The sequence below is a fragment of the Arvicanthis niloticus genome, chromosome 24 (assembly GCF_011762505.2).
Source record: "Arvicanthis niloticus isolate mArvNil1 chromosome 24, mArvNil1.pat.X, whole genome shotgun sequence".
NCBI lineage: Eukaryota > Metazoa > Chordata > Mammalia > Rodentia > Muridae > Arvicanthis > Arvicanthis niloticus.
Window position 1 is genome coordinate 5,694,348 of NC_133432.1, and position 21,663 is coordinate 5,716,010.

Here is a 21,663-nt window from a genome sequence, read left to right on the forward strand (position 1 = left end):
TGGACTGATGTCCAGAGTGGACTGAAGTTGCTGGGAAAGAGAGCACGGCCTTCTCTTGCCCTCCCTCCTTCCTCCATGGCTCACTAAGAAGGCTTCTTGGCTAGCTGCTGGGCCGTCCCTCCTGGATTTTCCAGCCTCTAGAGTCATGACCCCAACTGCTTTCCGGTTGCTGTAAATTACCAGTCTGTTTGTGTAGCCGTGGATACAGATGAAGACACATGTGCTTGGCTCGGCTCTGCTGCACACTTCAGTCTCACACTGGGTTTTCAGAACACTTCTGAGTTCTGTCATAGTTCCATTCTGCAGAGGAGAAAAAGAGAGGCACAGAGGGGGTGTTCCGTGAAGATCAGAGTCCCTCAGAGCTGGGATGTAGAGTGGGCAGCTGCCGTTGGGAGCATGGGGCCTCTTTCCTCCAGGGTTGGGCACTGTTCCCAGATCCATTCTATTATTACCAGGGAGGAGACTGTGTGCTCTTCTCTGTGGCTTTATGATTTTACAGCCAACTGAGGCCTGCCTGGTGGCTGGAGCAGGAGCCTGAGAGCTCCAGTCTCAACCTCATGCAGTGGGTGGTGGTGGCTTTTTCATCTCAAAGCCTGGCCTCCAGCAAGATGGTACCACCCAAATCTCCCCATCAGTGATGATGTCACCGATCGGGGGTTGGGGGGACCAAGTGTTTCAAAGCCTAAGAGGGACATTTCTCATTCAAACCACCACACAGGGTCTCACTATGTACTCCTGGAACTCATGATACTCAGACTTCCTTGGGCCTAAGGTAAGCTCCCTGTTGCTGTTTACAAGGCTCTAGTCCCTTGAAGCTGATGTTATAGCCAATTGTGAACCGCCTGACTTACGTGCTGGAGATTGAACTCCAGTCCTGGGTGAGAAGGCTTAACCGCTGAGCCGTATCTGCAGCACCCAATTTTTCATTTTTTACTTGATATATAATCGCTGTTCATATTCCTTGGGTTCAGTGTGTGAATTTGGGGGGTTTCATTTGTTTTGTTTCGAGACAGGATTTCTCTGTGTAGCCCTGGCTGTCCTGGAACTCACTCTGTAGACCAGGCTGGCCTCAAACTCAGAAATCCACCTGCCTCTGCCTCCCAAGTGCTGGGATTAAAGGCCTGCACCACCACTGCCCGGCTATACATTTGATTTTGTTTTGTTAAAATAGGTCTCAATACGTCTAGCTATCTGGCTAGCCTGGAACTCACTATGTAGACCAGGATATCCTTGAGCTCCCAGAGATTCTCCTGCTCCTGCTTCTGAGTGCTGGGATCAGAAACGTGGCCTGTTTTGTATGTTTGTCTTGTTTTGTTTTCCTTAAGACCTGTAATGATGTCCTAGCAGAACCACCGTGCCTGTTGACTGGACAGAGCAGCTCGGAGCTTGTCTTTAGATAAGGATCTACCACCTTCACTTCCGGCTCTTGTGTGCAGCTTGCCAGTTCGCTCTGTATCAAAGGGGCCATAAAGCTGGTGTCAGGAGGAAGTCAGATCGTGTAAATAAGGAATGAGTGTTGCTTCCTTGACCAGACTGAAGGGGGGCAGGGCAAACTGCCGGGTTTGTTTTGTTTTGTTGTTGTTATTTTGTTTTGTTTGCAAGGCACCCAGACAGGAGTGTCTAAGTTACCTTCTAGATCTCTTGAAGATCATTCTGTCCTGGGATGCATGGTTTGGGAATTTCACCCCTCAAGGGCCTCCACGGACACAGTAAATGTTTAAAAAAAAAAAAAAAAAAAAAAAAAAAAAAGAGTTGTATAGGCTCAAACGCCGGGTAAGATTTTATGTGACCCAGCAAGAGGTGCTGGGTCAGCCATCCCAGAGTTGTCTTGGCTTTAACTCACCCTCCTTTGGATCTGCACACATAGCCGGTCCAAGGCGCTTGTCCATGGCACGGTTTTCTGAGCGGAGTCCCTGAGTTCTGAGCTCATCTCTGCAGAGCGGTTCTGGTCACCCACACTCACAGCAGGGTGCAGATCCAGAGACGAACACCTCCAACAGGAATGAGAACTGAGGTGTGCCTAGCTCTTGAAAAACATTCCTTATTATTGTGTGTTGTGGGGTGAGCATGTGGAGGTCGCAGGACAACTTGCGAGATCCAGCTATCTCCTTCCACCACCTTCTTTCTTTCTCGTATTTTTCCCGAAGGTGTGTATTCAATCCAATGAGACGTGAACTCGGGGAGAACGGGGTAACTCGGCCTTCCTTTCACTCCGTGGATCCAGCTCTGACCTGGACACAGACGAATTTGGAGCAGGAAAACCAGCATCCTGTGTCCTTCCGCGTGGATGCAATCCTCTTCTTCAGCAGTAGAGGGCGCTCGACCTCCACGCGCCAGAGCTTCCTGCCATTCCTGGCCTAAGAATTCTCTGTCGGGGGAAATTTTTTTTCAGATCCACTCACTTTGTTCCTGGATCAGACTCCCCCGTCCAAATTGGCAGAGAATCTCTTGTCTAAGCAAACACTTCAGGCAGCGTTGCCAGGATCTCACCTGCTTCCCCCCCCCCCCCCCCCCCGCTCCGCAGGTGCTGTTAGGAGACAATCTGGTTCTCACTAGCGAAGAGCCCAAGGACATCTATGATACAGAGATGCCAATCAAATTGGCCAAACAGTGAAACGCGGGCTGGCAACACTCGCTGGGTAAAGTGCTTGCTATGCAAGCGTGAGGGCCTGAGCTGGAATCCCTGGCACTCAGGCAGACACCTGGGTGTGGCTCTGCAGATCTGTAACCACAGAGCAGAGACCGGAAGGATCCCGGGGCCCCAGTGCCAGGCACTATATTAGAAATAGTGAGCTCCAGGGTCAATAGGAGACCCTGTGTCAGAAGTTAATGGAGAACATGATAAAAGAAGACACCCTCCACCAATCTCTGGCCTCTTCATGAGCCTGGAACACACGGACACACGCATGCGCATACACACAGAGCAATGAGCTAGGCTCGGGTACCTGTTGAAGGCGCTGAAGGCTGTTGTAGGTTGGTTGCTGAGAGAGTTCTGGACTGGGCAGACATCTGCAGATCCCGTGGGCACTCCGAGCCTCAGTTTCCATATCTGTCCGGGGGCGGGGGGGAGTAGTGCGTCTAATACCCGGAGGTTATTGCAGAATTGCAATCCTGAATCTTGCCTAGAAGACAGAAACTTCTAGAGCCGGGCTGACGCGGAAGCCTGGCATCAGGATTGCCCACTTCATGAAACCTCCCTCCACCATCCAATGCCTACAGGAGTTCGGACACCGGAACGGGTGGGTCACTCTCCTCCCCCACTAGCCACCAGGGTTGAGCCCATGTATGGGCCCTTACTCTTTCAAAGCATCTCCATGCTTCAGGGACTTGACCCATCCGGGCTTGTCTACATGAGACACCCTCCCCTTCCCAGGCAGTCTTTCCTGTCCTTTCCCTCTGCTATAGGCCGGATGTCCCCTCCACAGCTGTTAGTTGAATCCTAATTCCCCTGGTAGAGCTGTAAGGGGTGGAGCCAGTGAGGGGAGGGGCTTAGTGACCTTAAAAAAAAAAGGGGGGGGCCCAAGGGAGCTTTTTCTGCTCCTCCTGTCACGTGAAGAGAAGCCAAGACGTCTCCATCAGGACCGGAGAAAAGGCTCATCCGTTAGAGGGCCATCGAGTGCAGCTCAAATCAGCTCAGAAAGTAACAGTAATTTAGTACCAACAGGTATTGGGTCTAGCTGTAATAGAAAACTCAAGGCTATGGTGGTATTCCAAACCCAGCCTAATTTCTTTCAGTAATAGCACTACCCCCCCCCCCCCGCAATGTGTCCACTACCCTTTTACCCTACTATCTTCAGAGGGTAGACAGGCTCTAGATCCCAGGAGAAGACGGTCTACCACCTGCCTACCAAGCGTCAAATGGTCTTGAGCTCAGTAAGAGTTTCCTGAGAATCAAAAACAATCCCAAGGCGAGGTGTGGTTTGTTTGTTTGTTTGTTTTTGTTTTGTTTTGTTTTTGTTTTTCGAGATAGGGTTTCTTTGTGTAGCCCTGGCTGTCCTGGAACTCACTCTGTAGACTAGGCTAGCCTTGAACTCAGAAATCCGCCTGCCTCTGCCTCCCAAGTGCTGGGGTTAAAGGCGTGCACCACCACTGCCCGGCGCGAGATGTGGTTCTTAACGAGGCCACTTATAAAACAAACAGTTGACTTGGGGCTTGAGGTCCCGGAGTCCATGATGTGCAGCGGAGGAGGTGGCAGGCAGTAGGCAGGGGCAGCAGCAGCCCAGAGCTCAGATCTTGAACCCAAGAGAGGACAAGGGTGAGCTAACTGCTCCCCCAGGACCATACTTCCTCCAGCAAGGCCACACCCAAGTAGCCAGCAACTGAGGACCATGTATTCAAAGGCCCCAGACTTACGAGGGACATCTCACCGAAACCAGCGCATCAAGTGAGCCCGAGGATGTGGCTCCCCAGGGTCAGCCTCACCCAGAGTCAGCTCACAGGGTCACAGGCTGCGCCACTCCTAGAGGCCACCTGCTGCCGCTCATTGGTCCACAGACCTAACTCTGAACCAATCAGAGGATGATTGACAAGTTGTTCTCCGGGTGGAGTGGCTTCAGCTCCACCTCCCGGAGCTTGTTAAACAAGCAAATCCTCCAGCCTCAGCTCAAGCCTGCCAGATCAGAAGCCCTGGAGGTGGCCCTGCAGTTTAAAAAAAAAAAAAAAAAAAGGGAGGGGGGTTTCTGGGGGTTCTGGAGGTGTTTCTCTGTGGGAAACTAACACCTTTCAACGGCCTATGGCTTCCTTTGTTTTGGTTTTCGGGGGTTTTTTTTTGTTTTGTTTTGTTTTGTTTTTTTGTTTTTTTGTTTTTCGAGACAGGGTTTCTCTGTGTAGCCCTGGCTGTCCTGGAACTCACTCTGTAGACCAGGTTGTTGGTTTTCGTTTTAACTAAATAAATTACTTACAGAGGCAGGGGCATCTCTTTTGAGTTTGGGGCCAGCCTGGTCTTTCTATACAGAGAAACCCTGTCTTGAAAACAAAAAACAAAAAACAAAAACCAACAAGCAGTATTTAATGTAGTTGGGAGAGGGAGCGGGGGTGCATGTAGAAACAAGATCACAGCCTGTGGAAAAAGGGTATCACAGTCTACCAGATAGGTCCTAGGGATCGAACTCAGGTCTTAATGCTTGACTGCAAGCGCCTTTACCCACTAAGCTGCCCCGCCAGCCCTTATTTTGTGTGTTTTCGTTTTGTTTGAGGCAGAGTCTCAGCATGTAGCCCAGGCTGTCCAAACAACTCCAAGTCCCAGGCTGCTGGAACGACAGGTGTCAGCTGCCGTGCCTGGTTATGACTGCAGGTGTGATTAAATTCCATTTTGAGTAATAAGGAAGTGAGTTCGGAGAGGCGAAGGCTGCCTAGCTATGTCTGGTCAGGGCTGGGTTTTATCCTTAAAGCTCGAGAGATCCAACCACTCCCCGAGTGACCTAGCCACGGTGAGCCGGAAGGAGTCCAGCTGCAATGGGAATCATTTCCTCAACAAAACATTAAAGCACTGGATCCCCTGGAATTAAAGTCACCAACATTTGTGGGTGCTGGGAACTGAACCTGGGTCCTCTGCAAGAACAGCCACTGCTCTAACCACTGAACCATCTCAGCGGTTCTCTGTTCTTGTTTGATTTTGAGACAGGATCTCTTGTGGCTAAGGCTAAAGATGACCTTGCGTTTCTGAGTCTCCTGCTCAGGTGTTTACTATTACAGGTATGTGCCTCTGTATCCAGTTCTCCTCGGAACTGAGATTGAAACCCGGGCTCTTGTGCCTGCCAGGATAACACTTCACCTACTGAGCTACAGCCCCGAGCCCTTATTTTACTTTTCCTTCCCTTGAGACAGGATCTCTCAGTTCCCAGCATTGCTCAACATGGCCTCAAGCTCAAGGCAATCAGACTCCTACAGACCAGCGTGAGCTATACTCATGACTAAAATTAGCTCCATTAAAAAAATTTCATTGGCCGGGCAGTGGTGGCGCACACCTTTAACCCCAGCACTTGGGAGGCAGAGGCAGGCGGATTTCTGAGTTCGAGGCCAGCCTGGTCTACAGAGTGAGTTCCAGGACAGCCAGGGCTACACAGAGAAACCCTGTCTCGAAAAACCAAAAAAAAAAAAAAAAAAAAAATTCGTTGTCTTATTCACTCACATGCACCTCTTTGTTCCTCTGCATGTGCACAAGTGTGTGGGTGCGTGGGTGCTTAAGGATGGCAGAACAGGCTACCACTGGAGCCAGACTCAGATGTAATTGGGTCACTTGATATGGGCGCTGAGAACTGAACACCAGTTATCTGAAAGCAGCCAGCAAAGCTGACTCTCCAGCCCCTAAAATCAGTCTTTTTTGACACCACTGTTCAGCTTCCTGTTCAGGCTGCATGGAAGCTGATTTAAGCAAGTGTCCCCAGGCTGCTCCCCTGCCCCAGGTGACATCAATTATAAGCAATTGTCTCAAGGCAAGTTTATAATATTGCAGAATTACTGGACACAGTGTAGGAGTTGAGTCCCCGTATGCCTGCATTTGAAGTATAGAGCTCTTTAGCTGAGAGTTAGGTTGCTATCTCTCCCACCCCCGAGTCTGTGGGCCCGTGTCTGTAAATTCAAACAGTCAAGGGTCAAGAATTACTGTTTGTTTGTTTGTTTGTTTGTTTTGTTTTTTGTTTGTTTGAGACAGGGTTTCTCTGTGTGGCCCTGGCTATCCTGGAACTCACTCTGTAGACCAGGCTGGCCTCGAGCTCAGAAATCCACCTGCCTCTGCCTCCCAAGTGCTGGGATTAAAATCGCGTGCTACCACTGCCCGGCTAAGAATTATTGTTTTAACAATAGCATCTGTACTGAGTAGGTGCAAAATTCTCTTGTCACTATACTATAAGCAGTACGGTAGATGGGCTGCATATACTGAGTTTATGCTGACTAGAAGGGTGATGGAAGCCAGGCTTGATAAAGCTGAGGCAGGAGGATAGCAGGCTGGAGGACGACAAGTCTGCTTGGGCTGCAGAGTGAGATCAAAGCTTAGACAACCCAGGGAGAGTCTGTCACAGCAATTCAAGGTTGGTTGGTTTGGTTTTAAGCTGGTGGAGTATCTCAGTGGTAGAATGCTTGCTTGCCTCTTGTGAATGAGGCCCTAGGTTTAAACCTGAGTCAGAAATGGGAGGGGCGTGGGAGGGAATGACATACGGGATATGGAGGGATATGGACCCACCCTGTGGGACATCCTGTATGAATCAGATCAGCCTTTTGAGTTGGTATCTAAGGTGCAACCTGAAGCCAGCCCAGAGACACAAAGCTATGGCCGCAGAGTGGCCACAAAGACAAAGGACTGCAGCTTATTTCAGACCCACGCTCTCCGTGGCCATTCAGAGTTCTCAGTTGTGTTTAAAATATAAAACAAGGGGCTGGAGAGATGCTGGGTGATTAAAAGCACATGATGCTCTTGCAGATGGCCCAGGTTCAGTTCCCAGCACCCGAATGGTAGCTCACAACTGTCTGTAACTCCCGGTCCAGGGGATCTGACACCCATGTTCTCCTCGTGCTCCTGTGTGTATAAACACGTGATTAAAAATAACTGAGACCAGCATGGTCTAACAGAGCTGATTGTTACTGTTAGGGATATTGTCGTTAGAGAGTATCTTACCATGTAGCCCAGACAGGCCTGGAACTCTACGGAGTCCAGATTGGCCACGAACGCAGGATTCCCCCTGCCTTAGCTTCTGTGCTGATTTGAAAGTCATGTGCCGCGACGCCTGGCCAGCATAATGAAGTTCAGGAATGAACTGGCTTGCTCAATTTAAATAATAACCTTAAAATGGCTGGGAATTTCTTTTGTTGTTGTTGTTGTTGTTGTTGTTGTTATTTTCCCACCAGAGACAGGGTTTCTCTGCGTAGCCCTGGCTGTTCTGGAACTCACTTTGTAGACCCGGCTGGTTTTGAACTGCCTGCTTCCACTTACTTCCCGAGTGCTGGGATTAAAGGCATGAAGCAACCACCGCCAGGCTGGGAATTGTTTTGAAATAAAAGAATCAAGAAAATGAGGGCCCGGCAGTGGTGGCACATCAAAAACAGCATAAAAAATGGGTGTGGTGGCTCACACCTGCAAAGCAAGGCGGGCAGACCAGAAGTTCACTGTTATCCTTGGCTACACAGCAACTTCAAGGCCAGTCTGGGCCACGTGAGACCTTGTCTCCAAAAAGTTAAAAATTAAAATGAAACAAACAAATGAAAAATGTGCCCCAAGTCGAGAGGAGTCCGTGGACCCGAGAGGAGACCCCACGTTCTGGAGGCCATTTTCACGCCTGCGCTTTGAGGTCCGCCTTCCTGACTCAAGGACTCAGTCCCTTCGCTCGTTTATCTGCTGTCACATCTCAGACCCTCTGTGGCCTTTCGAACCTGGTGGGGACCTTGAAAGATCTGAGAAAGAAGCCCAAGTCCAAGGTAGAGAACAAGTTGGACCCGCGTTCAAGCCCAGATGGGACCGTGCGGCTCGGCAGCTGACTCTTTATTTCCTCATAGCTCGGATTGTGTAACGACCCTTGCGATCTCTGAGGATTAGGAGAGCAAAGCTGGTTCCTCAGGTGTGGTTATTTATAATTTCTCCTTCCCATCTTCAAAAGGACTCTTGCTTCATCCCAGCCTTCATCTGTGGCAATGGGCTACATCCTGAGACAATGGAGCTGAGTTTACAAACCTGACTGAGCATCCGGCCTCCTCCAGGGAGACCTCATCCAGAGGAAGCGTGGGGTTGGGTTTGGTTTGAGGTTTTTGTTTTACTTTTTCTTTTTTTGTAAGATTTATTTATTTTATGTATGAGTACACTGTCGTGGGCAGGGGAAAATAAAAAAAAATGAGTACACTGTCTTCAGACACACCAGAAGTGAGCATGAGATCCCATTACAGATGGTCGTGAGCCACCTTGTGGTTGCTAGGAATTGAACTCAGGACCTCTGGAAGAGCAGCCATCTCTCCAGCCCTTACTTTTCTGACTTAAGAGGAATGTCCTCACTGTATAGCCCAGTCTGGCTTCAAACTAAGAGTCAACCTGCCTCAGCATTTGGAGTGCGGGGATTCCAGACAGGCATTTGCTCCCATGCCCCACTGAAGTATTTTACAGAAGTCTGACTTGGGGAGTCAGTTGTGCTTCTGTAGGAGGAGGCCCTGGGTTCGAGCCTCAGCACCGAATAAAACTGCATTTGATGATGCAGGCCTGTGGCTTCAGCTCTTGGAAGGCTGAAGTGGGAGGATTCGGGGTTTGAGGCCAGCTTGGAATACATAAGATGACCCTGTCTCCAAAGCAAGTTAAGCATATAGCAATCCTGATCTGACCATCCCGTTTGTAGGAACGTACGGAGGGGAAACGAGAGAACATATGCAGACAGCAGTTGCACGCAAAGGCTCCTAGCGGCTAAAAATAGAAACAACTTAAATAGATAAAAAAAAAATGTCATCAAGGATGGGCATGTAGCTCAATGACAGGCCACTTACCAAGCACATGTGCTGTGCTCACACACATATATGCACACACACATACATATTGTCATGGTCTGGCCCCCTAGCATAGCTGTAGCCATTTTGTTCCGCGCCTGCCAGCTATTTCATATTGTTGCTGTAATAGGCCCGACAGTCATTGACCCAGAAAAATAACTTGACTTAGAGCCGGGTCAGGTTGACCACATCCCGTTATGTTCTGTATGTTATGAGGTTTCTTAGTCTTAAGGAATTCCATAACCATAAACTTCACTTGGGATCCATCAAAATAAAGGTCAGTATGAACTGTTATTTCTAAAGTTATGGGAGTCAGGGCTGACCACCAGGCCCTGTGTATGAGCTTATTGTGGTTTTTGTGGTTTTAACCTTTATAAGCTGGCCCTGAGAAATGTTCAGGGTTGTAGGTTTAGCTCCTGAAGTTTGAGCTACTTCACTGATCCGTTAGTCTTGGGGTGTGCATTCAATAAACTATCCCTATCTGACTGAGATTGGTGTTTGTGTGGTTTGTGGGATGACCCCTGAACCCCAACACATGCACTCATATACAATCTCACACATTTGTACACACGCTTAGACTCACATCACAAACACACACAATTGTCTAATTGAGACAATGTCTACAAAAAAAAAATGAACAATGTATCAACATGCATATGCGGCTGTCACACAGGCATGGTGAACCTCAGGCTGATCATGCTGGCGGAAAACAGGAGATGTAGGGGAGGGAGGGCTTAGCATTAAGGCTTGCTGCTGTTGCAGAGAGAGGACCAGAACTCAGGCCCCAGCATCTAAGTCCCAGAAACCACACCTGCCTGTGTCTCCTGTTCTAGGGGCCGATCTGTGGATCTCTTCTGGTTTCTCTGGGCACCACATGTGCGCACAAACACACAGACACATGCATTCATACACATGAAACATATCCTATTTTATAGGACGTTCTAGGAAATGCAAACTTACCTGCAGTGACAGAGGGGATTGTAGCTGTTGAAATAGAACTATGCTTTGTGGAAAGCCACAGACAGTAGGCAAGTGGCCCCTTGGGAGCCTGGAGAGAGTTCTGGGAGTGATACAGGTCCTCTTAACAACTGGATACATTCTGGAGTATACACTTCCTCGAGATGTTACTGTGTAAATCACCTCATCTCATAGGACTGCTGTTCCATCTATAGTCTGTCCAGAGCGGAGTTGTTGCCATTCCTGTGACTATTAATGACCTTGATTGTGATGATGGCATGGGAGGTGCCCATCTCTGAGGACGCTTATCAGGTTACACAGTGGAGGTGCACACAATGTATTGTTGCTCCATTGTACCTGCACAAGGCAGTGTGCATTTTAGTTATTACTTGTTATTATTTTTACTTATAGTTACTAATATATAATATAAATAATAAATACTAACAAATATTTTATTTATATATATTTTTATTATTTCATCATTATTATTTTATTATTGTTATTATTATGAATTATTGTGTGTGTGCACCCACGTGCATATAGGATGATGTATCCTGTGGTTACAGACGCACTCCTGCATTTGTGGAACACAGAGTACCATCTGCAGGAGCCAGTTCCTGCATTCTACCATGGATTCCAGGGACGAAACTCAGGTTACAAGGCTCCGATGACAATCATATCTGCCCACATCTTAGAGCCCTAGAGCTCTCTTTATAAATGTGTCTCTCTAGGGCTAACACTGTGGCTCTGTAGGTAGGGCACATGCCCAGCAAGCAGGAACCCCTGGCTTTGATTCTCAACACCGCATGAAGCCAGGCTTGGCAAAGCACACCAGTGATCCCAGCACCTGGAAGGTAGGGGGTAGAAGAGTCTGGAACCCAAGATCATCTTCAGCTACATGGTGAATCTGAGGCCAGACTGGGCTATGAGAAACTCGGTCTTTTAAAAAAACGTGCTCGTTGCCCGGCGGTGGTGGCACATACCTTTAATCCCAGCACTTGGGAGGCAGAGGCAGGCGGATTTCTGAGTTCAGTTCGAGGCCAGCCTGGTCTACAGAGTGAGTTCCAGGACAGCCAGGGCTACACAGAGAAACCCTGTCTCAAAAAACAAAAACAAAAACAAACAAACAAACAAACAAACAAACAAACAAAAAACGTGCTCGCTCATGGGGATGAGGGTTCCGTGCGGCAGAACACTATCCGAGTTTACTCAAGGTTCTTGGTTTCATGCTCGATCCACAGAGAAAGGAGAAAAAAAAAAAAACACTCCTTATCTGGGCATTTTTTGAGAGACTGGGAAAAGATTTTAATTACTTCCAATTACATTTTTTTTTCTGCCAAATAAGTCACCACACAGAGATGAGGCCGTGAGAAGCCTTGGTTATATTTGGCTTGCATATATTACGCATAGAGTTAGGTGTCTGTCGCAATAAATAGCCCAGCTGGGGTAATTAAGGCGGCTCTTCCAGATACCATCTTCCGACAGGCTCAGGTGAAGCAAAGATACACTGTGTAAGGCCAGAGTCTTCCGGAAGTCATGCATGTAAATGTCAGGCGCTGACCAATGGGCAGCAGTAGGCGGGGCCCAGGCAAGTCTCCAGGGCCACATCAGCATCCCGTAACTCCACGTTAATAAGATCCTCGAGCAGCCCGGGAGATTACAGCACTTACGTTTGCAAAATGCTTTTCTTTGCTGCTCCTATTTCTCTGTGTGCTCCGTAAAGATTGGTTCATCTTCCAGGAGATAACACTGAGGCCGGAGGCCAGAGAATCTAAGATCCAAACCTGTAGCCATGGCCGGCCTCAAACTGTAGACCAGGCTAGCTCTGAACTCACAGACCCCCACTTGCCTATGACTACCAGGTGGTGGGATTAAAATCGTGCGTCTCCGCCCCCCAGCATAACACCCAAGTTTACGGCTTACATGATCTGCATTTCTTCCCACCCAGACACACCTGGATCAAATAGGCTTTAAAAAAAAATATTATGCCGGGCGGTGGTGGCGCACGCCTTTAATCCCAGCACTTGGGAGGCAGAGGCAGGCCAGCCTGGTCTACAGAGTGAGTTCCAGGACAGCCAGGGCTATACAGAGAAACCCTGTCTCAAAAAAAACAAAACAAAACAAAAACAAAACAAAACAAAACAAAACATTATGTACACAGCATTCTGCCTGCATGTATGACCGCAGGCCAGAAGGGGGCACCAGATCTCATTATCTGATGGTTATAGGCCACCTTGTGGTTGCTGGGAATTGAACTCTGGAAGAACAGGCAGTACTCTTAACTTCTGGGCCGTCTCTGAAGCCCCAAATAGGCTTTTTTTTATTATTCTTTTGCAAAGGTCACTCCAGGAGCCAATGATGGGTTGGGTTTGGTTTGGGGTTTGGTTTGGGTTGGGTCTGGTCTGATCTGATCTGGTCTGGTTTGGATTTGGGTTGGGTTGGGTTTGGTTTGAGGTTTGGTTTAGGGTTTGGTTTTGTTTTGGGTTTGGTCTGGTCTGGTCTGGTCTGGTCTGGTCTGGTTTTGGTTTGATTTGGGTTTGGTTTTGGTTTGGTTTGGTCTTGGTTTGGTTGATTTGGTTTGGAGTTGAGACAAGGTCTTTGTACAGAGGCCAGGCTGGTCTTAAATTAGAAATCTTCCTGCATCTGCCTGTGGAATGCTGGGACCACAGATAATATGCCACACACCCTAGCTCCAGTGACGTGTGTGTGTGTGTGTGTGTGTGTGTGTGTGTGTGCCTGAGTGTGCACAGGTACATGTGTATGAGCATGCATGTGGACGCCTGTTGATTCCTCAGGAGCCATCCGCCGTGTCTTAGTGTGTGTGAGCATCATGTGTAGCTACACTCTCCAGGTAGCACACATGGAGGTTAAACATTGATATCTGGGTGTCTTACTCTATCCCCCACCACATTACTTTTCCAGACAGGGTCTCTCTCTGAACCTGGCAATCATCCTTTCAGCTAGACTGACTGGCCTGACGGCATCTCAGGTCCTTCTATCTCTGTCACCCAGGTACAAGCCACCACAACAGCATTGGGTCTTGGGGATCAGAGGTAAGATTACATGGAAATAGGCTGGAGGGATGGCTCAGTGAGTGATTAGAGCACCGGCTGCTCTTCCAGAGGTCCTGAGTTCAATTCCCAGCAACCACATGGTGGCTCACAACCATCTGCAATGGGATCTGATGCCCTCTTCTGGTGTGTCTGAAACAGCAATAGTGTATTCATATACAATAAATAAATCTTAAAAAAAAAAAAAAAAAGATTGCATGGACAGTCCCCTTTATCCACTGAGCTATCATCTCCTCAGGCCCCTGACTGGTTTTATGGACACAGGGTGTCTCATTGGGACCTGGAAACCAACAACTGGCCAGGGTGGCCAGCCAGTAAGCCAATGGGTTCTGTGCACCCCCCTTCCCCCCCAGTACTGGAACTACACCCCTATACTTCCATACCTGGCTTTTTCAGTGAGTTTCGAAAGTTGAATGTGTCCTGGAGCATGTGATATGAGAGAGAGAGAGATCTCTTTACAAACCCAGCGGGTCAGCGATGTGAGCAACATTCTAGAGACGAAAGAGCTAGACACTCACTCACTCTCCCGGCACCTGCCCAGAGCAAGTTGATGTGTCTGTTTTTGTAAATCTATCAGCAGTGACTCTGTGTAACCCTGGTTACAATACAGATACATTTTATCTTTCTTTTCTTTTTTCTTTTCCTATTCAAATTGTTTATTTTCGAGGCAAGTTCTGCCCAAGTAAACCGGCAAAGCTCTCTGTGCCTCTACCTCCTGAAAGCAGGGATTCTAGGCCGACACGCCCAGCTACAGTTTTTTGTTTGTTTGCTTACTTGAAACAGGGTTTGACTATGCAGACCAGGCTGGCCTCTAGTTCCCAGATCCACTGTTCTCTGCCTCCAGAGCGCTAGGATCAAAGCTGAGGTCCACGGCTCCCACAACCCAGCTAAACGGTTTTGAGAGAGCGATTATGTATGAGGTTTAACTTGCAAGATGAATTTGTTTGTTCATTCCACAAATGAATTCAATATTCGAGAACGTTAATAAGTAGTGAGTGGACCTCACTGTGTATGGGCCAGGCATGTGCCCAAGTATTTGACAGACATGTGAACAATTCATTGTTCGAGAACAAGTGTGTGAGGCAGCTTCTCTTACGTCTCAGTCTGTGTGGGCTGCCAGAACACAGAGCCATAGACGGAGAAATTTATTTCTCATCATTCTGGACGCTACGGAGTTCAGAGTCAAGGCAACAGTGAAGCAATCTCGGAATGAGGCCTGTGAGTCGTGCATGACCATGGGGCTGGAGAGATGCCTCAGTTCCGGCACTGGATGCTCTTACATAAGACCTGGGTTCAGTCCTCAGCACCTGTGTGGTGGCTCATAACTCTCTGTAAGGCCAGTTCCAGAGAGTCCAGCGCCCTCTTCTGACCTCCTTGGCACCAGGCATGCACACAGTGAACAGACGTACATTCTAGTCAAAACACCCATACACATAAAATAAAATAAAAATACCCTAAGACAAGAAGAAGAAGAAGAGGAAGAGGAAGAGGAAGAGGAAGAGGAAGAGGAGGAAGAAGAAGAAGAAGAAGAAGAAGAAGAAGAAGAAGAAGAAGAAGAAGAAGAAGAAGAAGAAGAAGAAGAAGAAGCAACAGCAAGGTGGTAGTGCCCACATTTAATCCTAGTGGCTCGGGAGGCAGAGGCAGGCAGATCTCTGGGTTCGAGGCCAGCCTGGTCTACAGAGTGAGTTCCGGGACAGCCAGGGCTACACAGAGAAACCCTATCTTGAAAAAACTGAAAGGAAAAAAGAAAAAGAATTAACCTTGAGTATTTTCTTGAAAACCACATCTCCATCAAACATTGGGGGGTTAGGACTTCAATATATAAATGAGGAGGGGCCCGCTCACACAAGACATAGTCCACAACAGTTTATTTATCTCTGCAATGGTAACTCTTGATTCAATAGAGAACAGTCTAGTAACTTAGTAAGTCACACTTCTGGGTGTATCTGAGGGCCTTTTCAGGGACTGTTAGATTTATATCTACAGGGTTCTGGTCTAAGGAATAATTTAACTCAAAGACAAATCGCAATTTGAACAGAGCATCAGGAGACTATGACGTATGGGAAGTGGGACCTAGTCGGATGGTGTTGGTTACTGGAGGCCCCTTGAAGGCCATCATCAGTTTGTTTTGTTTGTCAGCCCTGGAGACTGAACTTGAGGTGTGTGGGGCAAGCATCCCACCACTGGGCTGGGCTCACTCCAGCCTTTTCTGTGGCCCAGGGCTTCCACCAGGATTTCAGCAGCTTGGTTCCGCCCTAGCCTCCCTGCCTCGGAGCAAAGCCCTGGGAATCTGTGAACTGAGGAACCCTTTCCTTCTGGTTGTTCGGACCTTTGGTCAAAACCAGCCCCGCCCCCAGCACGGGCAACACAGTGGAGTGCCGAGCAAGCGCCATCGCCATCGCAAAAGCTCGGGAGGAGGGAGCTATTAAGAGGCAGAGGTTGGAAGCCAGCATGGAGGAGCCATAGAGAGAGCAGAATGTGGGCAGAAGAGTCTGATGTCTAAATCCGGGTGGAGGGGAGTCCGGCAAGGGAACTCCAAGCCAGTACCTTGGCACTTGCCTGTAATTCCACCAGTTCTGAGCAGAGACAGAGGCGGGAGGATCTCAAATTAGCCTGGACTACAAAGAGAGACCTTCTCAGACTAGAGTACCACAGAGCTGGGAAACTAGGTCCGTGGTAGAGCCCAGGCCCAGCATATCCTAGGCCACAGATTCCTTCTCCAGCATTGCAAAAATAAATAAAACGCCGGGCGGTGGTGGCTCATGCCTTTAATCCCAGCACTTGGGAGGCAGAGGCAGGCGGATTTCTGAGTTCGAGGCTAGCCTGGTCTACAGAGTGAGTACCAGGACCAGCCAGGACAGGGCTACACAGAGAAACCCTGTCTCGAAAAACCAAACAAATAAATAAATAAATTTTAAAAACACGATATAATAAAGAATGTCCTTCCAAGCTAAATTTTAGACATAATCCTCCATTATTTCTTTAGGATAAGTTTCTAAAGCCATACAGTTTCTGGGTCACGGTGTCTGCGTGCTTTTTTAGAGTCCATAAATACACAGACCCACTGTCTTCCTAGTGCCCTATCCTGGTCCCCAAGCAGTGGCTTATGGATAGATGGAGTTCCTCCTACTTCTCTGACCTCGGAGGAGCAGGTACCAGGGCAGCTGGCTGAACGCCAGAATCAAGCAGGAAGCCTCCTCGATAAGTCAGGTCTGTGACTGGGGATTCGTGTACACTCACATTCATTTTGTTAAATAAAACTTGTGGCGGTGGTTTGAGGATGTGTTAGAGTATTTTCCTACTGTGCCTGGGACTCTGGCTTGAACCTCCCCCCTCCCCAACATGACATAACCAGATGTGCTGGTGTGCTTCTGTAATCCCAGTTTGGGGAGGTAGAGTCACGAGAGCCAGTAGTTCAAGACCATCCTCAGCTATAAGTTCGAGGCCCAAGGCAAGAGCATAGGATTTGCGTCTGGGACCTGCCCTGTTCCCAACAGACCGGATCAGGAGAGGTGAATCATGGGAAGTGATTTCAGGCAGATTGGGGAAGATCCTGTAACCAGTGTGCTAGCCAGGCTGCACCAGACAGAGTGCAAGCCTTAATCAATTTGCTGGTGGATTAACTCGGGCGTGTCTAGTTAAGTTGTTTTCTATGCCTCCTTCCTGCGGGTCTACAGATGCTGTCACACCATCATGGTTGGAGGGTCAGAGCCGGTTCTGGTTTGGGGAGCTGCCCAGTGACAAATCCTTTCCTCGTTGTCTGGCTTGGCTCAGATATGCGCTACTGAATTTAATTGATCCAAGGAATTTTGCTTTTAATAGTTTCCTTACTTACTCATCTGTTATATTAAGCCGTCCAGAGCTCTGTTCCCAGGCTGGCGAGAGGGTAAAGGTGCCTGCTGCCAAGCCTGCTGACCTAATCCTGACCCTTGGACCAACATGGTGGAAGCAAGGTTGTCCCCTGACCTCCACACACACACACACATACTGTGACACACTCTTCTCGTGTCCACTAAATAGGTAATAAATAGAAAAACTATTTCCTAAATGTGTTAAAGACTATGTGTTCTTTCACCAGATAATATGTGAGTACAATATGCTGTTCAAACGATGTAAAGTCACAGAGAAAAAAATGTTCTCCCTTGCATAGTCTTGGCTTCAGGGTCCCAGTAAATGAGCCAAGGGGTGGGGCATTTTGTGGTTCCTGATAGAAACTCTGAGTTTGGCTAATGTGTTTGTACCCTTGTAAATATTTGTAAATGTTTTTGAGGGTTTTTTTTTTTTTGTTTTGTTTTTGTTTTTTTGTTTTTTTGTTTTGTTTTTCGAGACAGGGTTTCTCTGTGTAGCCCTGGCTGTCCTGGAACTCACTCTGTAGACCAGGCTGGCCTCGAACTCAGAAATCCGCCTGCCTCTGCCTCCCAAGTGCTGGGATTAAAGGCATGAGCCACCACTGCCCGGCCCGAGGTTATTCTTTAAAGTGCATTTGTATGTTTTTACTTTTATTTTACCTTATTATCTTAGCATGTGTGTGTGTGTGTATGTATGTATGTGTGTATACATGCATGTGTGTGCATGCACGTGTATGTGTGTATATGTGTGTATACATGCATGTGTATGTGTGTATATACATACATGTGTGTATGTGTATGTATGTATGTGTGTATACATGCATGTGTGTGCATACACGTGTGAGTATGTGTGTATATGCATGTATACATGCATGTGTATGTGTGTGTGTATACATACGTGTGTGTGTGTGTGTGTGTGTGTGTGTGCGCGCCTGCCTCTGTGGTCTTTTTCTAGGATGAACCTGTCTGTCCCAGTCAGAACATTCAGTGCTGCAGAGCCGTCTCTGTTTTGTTGAACTCGTTTTGTGGCACCTGCAGCAGCAGGTTCAGGAGCTGCACAGAAGCCTGGTCTGGACTCACCACGTCCCGGTGTGACTCTTAAACAACCGCCCGTTTGTTTCTGCCTCTCCATCGCTTCGAATGACTAGCTGCACTTGACCGTTTGATGTTTACTTTCCTCCACTCGAAATAATGGGGTTGTGTCTGTAAACCAACACTACCTTGAAGATCTAAGTCAAAAGTATGCCCCAGGCATAAGGAACAGCACCGTGTGGCCATCCCGCGTTTAATCACACTTCAAATGTTTAAATTCAGCCTACAGTTGGGCAAAGCCATCGACCATACGAGGCATCTCACATAGGTGTCTTGGTTACTTGTCTATTGCTGTGATAAAAACCCCAAGACCAAGGCAACTTATCAAAGAAAGTGTTTAATTGGGCCAGAGGTTCAGAGTCCATGATGGTGGAGTGAAGGCATAGCAGGGACTAGCTGAGAGCTCTCTCTTCTAGAAGCACAGAGGCAAAGAGAACACTGGGAAACCTTATGTCACACACTTCATCCAACAAGGCCACACCTCTTAATTCTTCCCAAACAGTTCCACCAGCAGGGGACGAAGTACTCAACCATATGAGCCTGTGAGATTTGTTCTCCTTCAAATCGCCACCGCATGTGATAACATGTTGGAGACTCAAGGCCAAACGGAAAGGGAAAAGAAGTTGTTCTGAACAGCTCTGATGGAGAAAGGGCAAAGTTCAGATGTGAAGCTCACTTCTCCTCGTGTCACCTTCCCAAGGTCCGGAGGTGGAAAGGTCTTAAGTCAAACCATCAGAAGTCAGTAGCAGCCTTTGATCTGGTTTCTGTCAAATTACTTTGCACTTTTCTGCATAAAAACATGGAAATACTGCTTGACATAGTGGCACACACTGTTAATCCCAGCAATCGGGAGGCGGAGGCAGGAGGAACTCTGAGTTCAAGGCCAGCCTGGTTACCTAGAAAGCTCAAGACCAGCCAGAGCTACCTAGTGAAACCTTGTCTCAAAACAAAACAAAGAACTCCATGGAGACACAGACACAGACACACACACAGACACACAGACACACAGACACACACACACACACACACACACACACACACACACTGGTTTTTTGAGACAGGGTTTCTCTGTGTGGCCTTGGCTGTCACAAAACTCATTCTGTAGGTCAAGCTGGCATTGAACACAGAGATCGGCCTGCCTCTGCTTCCCGAATGAAAGGATTAAAGGTGTGTGCCTTCACTCCCTAACTCCACGGAAATACACTGTAAGCAAATACAATAAGCCTCTCCACTACACACACACACACACACACACACACACACACACACACACCTTTAACAAAACAGTTGCTTCAGAGTTTCTGGTAGTTAAAAAAAAAAAAAAACCAAAGCAAAACAAGACAGACATTTTATTCAAACCACCACCACACATGGCTTTTTTTTCCTGTGTATCTTTTGGAGATTGTTTTACACCAGTTACTAAATCTACTTGGTTCATTTTAACGGGTATGTAATATTCCATTAACCAATTAAGTTATAAAAAATAAGAAGAAAGCTATTGAAGTGGAGAGACATCTCAACCATGAAAAGGGTAGGCTCCCAACCAAAAACATAAGAAGAAAGCCATAATAACGTTTTTTTTGAGAGACATTGGGTTTGCTTGCAACCAATTGATATTATAAACAATATAGCAAGAAATCTCTTTCCCAGATATGTCTTTGGCTCCCTCAAGGTGCAGGTGAAAGGTAGAAAACATGACAGATGTGACGTCTACCTTTGAAGAACTTGAGATGCAGTGGACAGAGAGGCAGTCAGGGTCACATAGACAAGTTATTGTGGTTTGGACATACTTTGTGCCCCAAAGTTTCAAGCACATCCTGTTGTGTGACACCATTCCTTGGGAGTGTGCATGAATGTCTTCTCACCCCAGATAAGGACCCAACAGCTCACGGTAGTAAGGATCCCATCAAAGCCCAACTCGGTCATCTCCTGAGTTTATTGGCATCCCTTGTAGGAGTAAGATGAGGGGTTACTCCAGGAGCAGAAGTGACTCAAAGGCCTCATTCCACATGTGCTGCTGTCCCTGGAGCTCATCCCACAGCCCTGGCATGTTCAATATCCTGAAGAATCTGTTGCAACCAAGGCTTCATTTTCACCAAGCACCACGCTGCACCACCCAAAGCCCACCCCAGCATGAGAGAGGCTCAGAGAATCTGGAACCCTGGAGCTCACTGAACAACTTGTGGGCAGCTTGACAAGTAGGGATGTCTCTGCCAGGCAGCTTGGCTTGCCTCTGCCTCTTCCTGGTACCTAGGCTTGTCTGAATGTGACTTTTAGCAGTCCTTACTGTTTCAAACTTTGGGTGGGAGGGGCCTATGAATATTGATCAGTTTTGGCAAGTTCCTGAGGCTTCTGAGTTGTTGCCTTCCTGAATATTAAGGAGCATGTTTTACCTCCCATACATCATCCTGAATCTTAAGCTTCCCTCCAAGACGGAATGTATGCACTCTAATTGTTACACATCAACTCCCATGTATTGAGTAGGGGCGGAGCTATTAAAAGGCAGGGCCTAATGGAAAAATCATTGGCTCATCAGGGTGATGCCCTTGGAAGGAGTTACTGGAGTGGTCACAGGGACCAAGTTAGTTCCTTCTAGAGTGAATTGTTATAAAAGAGAACGAGGCCATCTTCTCTTCAGGCTCTGGCTTCCCGTCTTGCCTCAACAGTGTATTTTCCTTCTTGTACACATTCCCCCTCCCCCCAACCCCTTTGGTCATGTCATCTGTACCATGTTGGGACACAGCCAAGGTGGCAGGGGTGGGGGTGGGGTGTCTCACTACAGTCACGTGGGTGTTGACAGCATGCTCTTGGACCTTCAGAGCTATAGATTGAATACCCTTCTTTGCTTTAAAAAGTATCCAGCTTCAGGATATATATATATATATATATATATATATATATATATATATATATATATATATTTGGTAGCAAACTGGAAATGGCCACATAGATAATGCAGTATGTGGAGATACAAGAGAAGTGTGCTGAACACTCTCGGGATGTCCGTCCATCCGCACGGACGAAAGGGCCTCGGGGAGACTTCAGTCCCAGCATCTCCATCTCCGTTACCAGGAGTGAGAAAGGAGAGTGCTGGCTAAATCTGCACTCTTGTGTAAGCTATTATTTTAGGCTGAGTTCCCTGGGGGAATCTGAGCGAGGATTCCCTGTGGAGTGGACAGGGCGAACAAGAGGGTCCCTGGGGAGGGTCTAAGGAGGAATTTTATTTTTATGATATTTAC

The 21,663-nt window shown here is 47.7% G+C and overlaps 1 long non-coding RNA gene across 1 annotated transcript; it reads right to left on the reverse strand.

The window, feature by feature from the left end:
* Positions 1-161: 161 nt before the first annotated feature.
* LOC143437612 (uncharacterized) lies at positions 162-3,410 on the reverse strand. The gene is made up of 4 exons (XR_013106986.1): positions 3,298-3,410; positions 2,946-3,122; positions 1,844-2,368; positions 162-300 (listed from the first exon to the last, which is right to left on the reverse strand). It is a non-coding gene; the product is annotated as an uncharacterized LOC143437612 (long non-coding RNA).
* Between the last annotated feature and the right edge of the window lie 18,253 nt (positions 3,411-21,663).